The sequence below is a fragment of the Microcebus murinus genome, chromosome 11, assembly GCF_040939455.1.
Source record: "Microcebus murinus isolate Inina chromosome 11, M.murinus_Inina_mat1.0, whole genome shotgun sequence".
NCBI lineage: Eukaryota > Metazoa > Chordata > Mammalia > Primates > Cheirogaleidae > Microcebus > Microcebus murinus.
In genome coordinates, this window is record NC_134114.1 from 45218955 (window position 1) to 45224215 (window position 5261).

The window sequence follows — 5261 nt, forward strand, 5'->3', positions numbered from 1 at the left end:
GAAACTCTGGAGTTAAAAACTATTGTTGGCTGAGCACTTACTATTTGCCAGGCACTGTGCTGATAGTTTACAGGCATCCTATTATATATTGTATCATTTAATCCATTAAACCATATATAAGTTATCTATGAGTCCCACATTAAAGATGAGCAAGATGAGTCTTGCCCAATGTCCTGTGGCTAGTTAGTGGTGGACCTTGGATTCAAACTCAGGTTTTATTTGATCCCCAAAGTGTTATATTTCTAACCACCATGTTATATAGTATCCTCATCAAAGAAAGAATTATTGCTACTGCTTCTGGAGCTATGTAATAGAGTAAGTCAAGCAAACAGAACTAGTTGGAATGAGATGTGAAGATTACTTTGCACAATTACGATGACATAAGATACTTAGCAGGCAGAGCAGAGGCGCACCAGGCATGCTTAGCAGAGCACTGAATGCCATGTAATTCCCAGGACTGGTGAGGATTAAGCTCTGGGAATGCCGGTGAGGGCAGCAAATTTTTCTTGCTTGACAAATGATCTTATGGGGGTATAATGTGTGAGAATGTCCTGCCGTTAGCAGTGCATGATGTTGATGTTAAATGGCCATTGGAGAAAACAATGCCAAGTTTTATGATAAGGTGGAATATTGATTTAGGTCATGTTTTGCTTGAATTTAATGGCTGTGTTTCAGTATATGAATGCTCCTTAATTTATATGATCAGTACCTATTATTAATAATAGACATTGACAATTTAATATCTATATATTTTGGTCTCCAACAAGTTGTTGCTATAACTAATCACTTTGAACTGGGCTTCACCATCTACAAATCCTCATTTGGATTCTAGAGTTTAGTATCACTTAGGTCATAGTCCATTGTATTTGTGAACAATTAAATCCAAATGCTTCATTTTTGGCAATCAAGTTATTGTCTGATGTTCCATTTCGGGACATGGCTGGTTAACAAGATAGGTTCAATCACACATCTTGGCTCCTATTCCCGGTGGTGTTTGTACTTTCACACAAACTTATGACTGTACTGATTCCAAAATTATTTGCTTTTAAGGATGTACACAGCCTGCTGGAATTACCATAGGAAAATAGAAAAAAAAATTTTTTTCCAAAGTGTTAAAGCAGAAATTTATTAAAATCCATTTATGTAGTGTTTTACAGACAAAATGCAAAGTCCTCAACATTCAGGCAATCACTTCTTTTCAGAAGTGCTTCATGAGAAGATGAATTTCTTTGCCCTCCCCCCAATAAGATACTTCTTTTTTTTTTTTTTTTTAAGATACTTCTTTATGCTCCTGAAAATGATGCATTTAATTACACCACCTTCTTTAGAAGAATTCCTTTGAGATCCCAAAACCTCTGCAGAGTGAAGAGATATTAGCAGAGAACCTTCTCAAAAATGCAATGGCTCACCACAGAGGTGCAGTGCAAGAGATACATAAGATGGTGGTTCTTCAGAGGAGTGTGTGCACACCTAGCAAGTGAGCCATAAGGAGAGCCTGCGGGCCCAGCTGGGCAAGCCCTAGCTGCGGAGTGTGGCCAACCGGGACTGCATGGCCTCTAGAGCCTCTTCTTCCTCCTCATCCTCTGAGGCAGCCATTGCTCCTTCAGGTTCAGTTTCTGGAAGGGCGTCAGTCACTTTACTGGGTGCCTTGCCCAATGCCCCTGTTGTAATTTCAAACAGAATTTTGTCAATTTCCATTTCTGCTTCTTCCATTTCTTCCTGATCATCCATGCTTTCAAAAGTGTCCTCTAACATCTCCTCTATGATCCCAGCCTTCATCATCTCTTTGGATAGCTCCTGCATGGTGGCCTGAATTTCTGGGATCTTCACAAGACTTTGCATGACCTTCATCACTTCTGTACTCTTCTGCAGGGGACCAGCCACTCGCAGGACCGCAAGCTGATTCTTCATACCCATAAGGACTGAGTTCACGTGTGCTTTGGATGCATAGAGCTTGCTCACCGCCTTCCTTGACCTGATCCTCTCCTTGGCCATTGAATGAAGCTATTATTTTAATTCTTATTTTACAAACGTGTATATATTTTTCCTAACCTTCTTAGGGGGAGATTTATTCTCTTTAATTTTTATGGATATATAATAGTTGCACATATTTATGTGGTACACGTGATATTTTGATACAAGCATACAATGTAATGATCAAATCAGGGTAATTGGGATATCCATCACCTTAAACATTTATCAGTTCTTTGTGTTAGGAATATTCTATTACTACTTTTAGTTATTTTGAAATATAAAGTAAATTATTGTTAACTATAGTCACCCTATTGTGCTACCAAACACTAAATCTTATTCCTTTTACCTAACTGTATTTTTATACCCACTGATCATTCTCCTCACTACCCATCCTAGCCTCTGGTAACCATCATTCTACTCTCTATCTCCATGAGATCAACCTTTTTAGCTCCCATATGTGAGTGCGAACATACGACATTTGTCTTTCTGTGCTTGGCTTATTTCACTTAACATAATGACCTCCAGTTCCATTCATGTTGTTAGAAATGACAGGATTTCATTATTTTTTATGGCTGAATAATCCACTGCAAGTATGTATCACATTTCCTTTATCCATTCATCAATTGATGGATGCTGAAGTTGTTTCCATATCTTGTGTATTGTGTACTAGTGCTGCAATAAACATGGGAGTGCAGATATCTCTTCAATATACTGATTGACTTTCTTTTGGATATATATACCCAGCAGTGGGATTGCTAGATCATTTAATAGTTCTATGTTTAGTTTTGTGAGGGACCTCCATACTGTTCTTGATGATGGCTATACTAATTTACATTCCCACCAACAGTGTACTTGGGTTCCCCTTTCTCCACATCCTCCATAGCATCTGCTATTGACTATCTTTTTGATAGAAGCCATCTTAACTGGGGTGAGATGATATCTCATTGTAGTTTTGATTTGCATTTCTTTGATCACTAATGTTGAGCATTTTTTCATATACCTGTTGGGCATTTGTATGTTTTTTGAGAAACATCTATTCAGACAGATCCTTTGCCCACTTTTTAATCAGATTATTTGATCTTTTTCTATTGAGTTATTGGAGCTTCTTATATATTCTGTTTGTTAATGTCTTGCCAGATGGGTAGTTTGCTAACCACTTTGTTGATTGTTTCCTTTGCTGGGCAGAAGATTTTGAGCTTGATGTGATTCCCTTTGTCCAATTTTGCTTTGGTTGCCTGTGCTTTGGGAATGTTACTCAAGAAATCTTAGCCCAGACTAATGTTCTAGATCATTTCCCCAATGGTTTCTTCTAGTAGTTTCATAGGTTCCAGTTTCATAGATTTAAGTATTTAATCCATTTTGATTTGATTTTTGTATATGGCAAGAGACAGGGGCTTAATTTCATTCTTGTGCATGTGGATATACACTTTTCTCAGCATGATTTATCAAAGAGACTGTCTTTTCTCCAATGTATGTTCTTGACACCTTTGAAAATGAGTTGACTGTAAGTGTGTGGATTTATTTCTGGGTTCTCTGTTCTGTTCCTTTTGTCTATATGTCTGTTTTTATGCTAGTACCATGCTATTTTGGTTACTATATCTTTGTAGTATAATTTAAAGTCGTCTAATGTGATGCCTCCAGCTTTTTTGTTGTTGTTCAGGATGGCTTTGGCTATCCTTGGTCTTTTGTGGTTTCATATAAATTTTAGGATTTTTTCTCTTTCTATGAGGCATGCCATTGGTATTTTGATGGGGTTGCACTGAATCTGTAGATTTATTTGGGTAGTAATTATGTATCATTTTTGAAACAGCCATTAAGTTATAGCTTTATTAGTCTTTACTGGTCAAATGTTTGTTATCTGTTGGTTATTAAAATACTGACAGGTTTTAAGGTCTATGGTTCAAGGCCAATTTGTGTATATTTTTTATTGGATGCATTTAATTTTTGAAAGACATTAATGAAGCTAAATTAAAATAGTTTATGGCTGCTGATTTTTTTTTTTCTAATAGCAAAGCTTAGCATATATAGCTACCAAGATTTAAAAAAAGTTTAAAACTAATAACATTAGAAGAAATTCCAGACTGGATGCACTAGGGATTGTCAACAATGCTTTTTTGTGATGAAGTTATTGAATTGTCATCTCAGCCTTTGAGTCCTTACGAGATATTAGTGTAATGTGTGTAATAACTTATTTAAGTTTGTGATAATTCCAGTGGTACAAGAGAGTATAGTGATAAACACTCTTACCTGCTTTGAGTGCTCTTCTGATGCAACTCTGTATTGATTTTTTTCTTTTAACCTTGTAGACATTATCTGTGCCTATAAATAAGTATTTATATAGTATAGTATATATACTATAAATATATATATTATACTTAAGTATATAATATATAAGTATATTTATAGTCATATTGGCATATATCATATATTATCTATAATTATAGGCCTATTTATTTTTTCTATAAATGGGATCATAATACCAGTTGTCTTATAACTTGCTTTTTTTTCATTTAACATCACCCTTTTAACATACTGTGCTATTATTATGAGATGGCCAATAAGTACACTCAGAGTTCTATGTCCTTGCAAGTATCTAGGGTGTGGCAAGATGGCTAAGGAGTGTTTGGACCCCACAGACTGCACAGGTGCTTTGCTCTCACTTCCTGGTAGACTGTGGGTTGGGCTATTTGAATCCAATTCTCACCACCTGTCTGAACTTAAGGAAGATACTTACCCTTTCTTTGTCTCAGGTTAGTTTAATTATAAAATAGGCATAATACTAGTATCTATTTGTGAGGATTAAATAACATATTGCAAACTTCTGACACATAGTAAGCACTCAATAAATGTTAGTTGTTATTATTGAGACTGAGGTAGATTCCAGCTTTGTCTTTAATTTCTTAGAATTTAAATATGAAATTATCTTCAATGCCTGTTAATATAGGTATTTTAAAACATCTGCCTTCATGAGCCACTTAGTTTAAAAAACAAAAAACCTTTAAAAATGAAATTGGGCTAGTCCTAGCATGCCAAATTTGAAAAGGTTCATTTTCATAAACTATCGACTTACTAATATATGGTATAAAAGTTGTATATTTTATGTATTCAGAAATATGGGGAGAAATTGAATGGGATCTTTAGAAGACTAAAGAACTGGAAGAGGTAAAAAAATTTTTTTTTTAATGAAGAAAGTTAATTATGCTGAGATTCATTAACTTAATTAATAGAAGTTAAGGGATGACTATGGCTATTTTCAGCACTATGAAGTTTGTTAGGAAAAGAAGTAG

The 5261-nt window shown here is 35.3% G+C and overlaps 1 pseudogene; it reads right to left on the bottom strand.

Annotated features, from left to right (window-relative positions):
• Positions 1–1332: 1332 nt before the first annotated feature.
• Positions 1333–1995, bottom strand: LOC105882003 (charged multivesicular body protein 3 pseudogene; annotated as a pseudogene).
• Positions 1996–5261: the final 3266 nt, after the last annotated feature.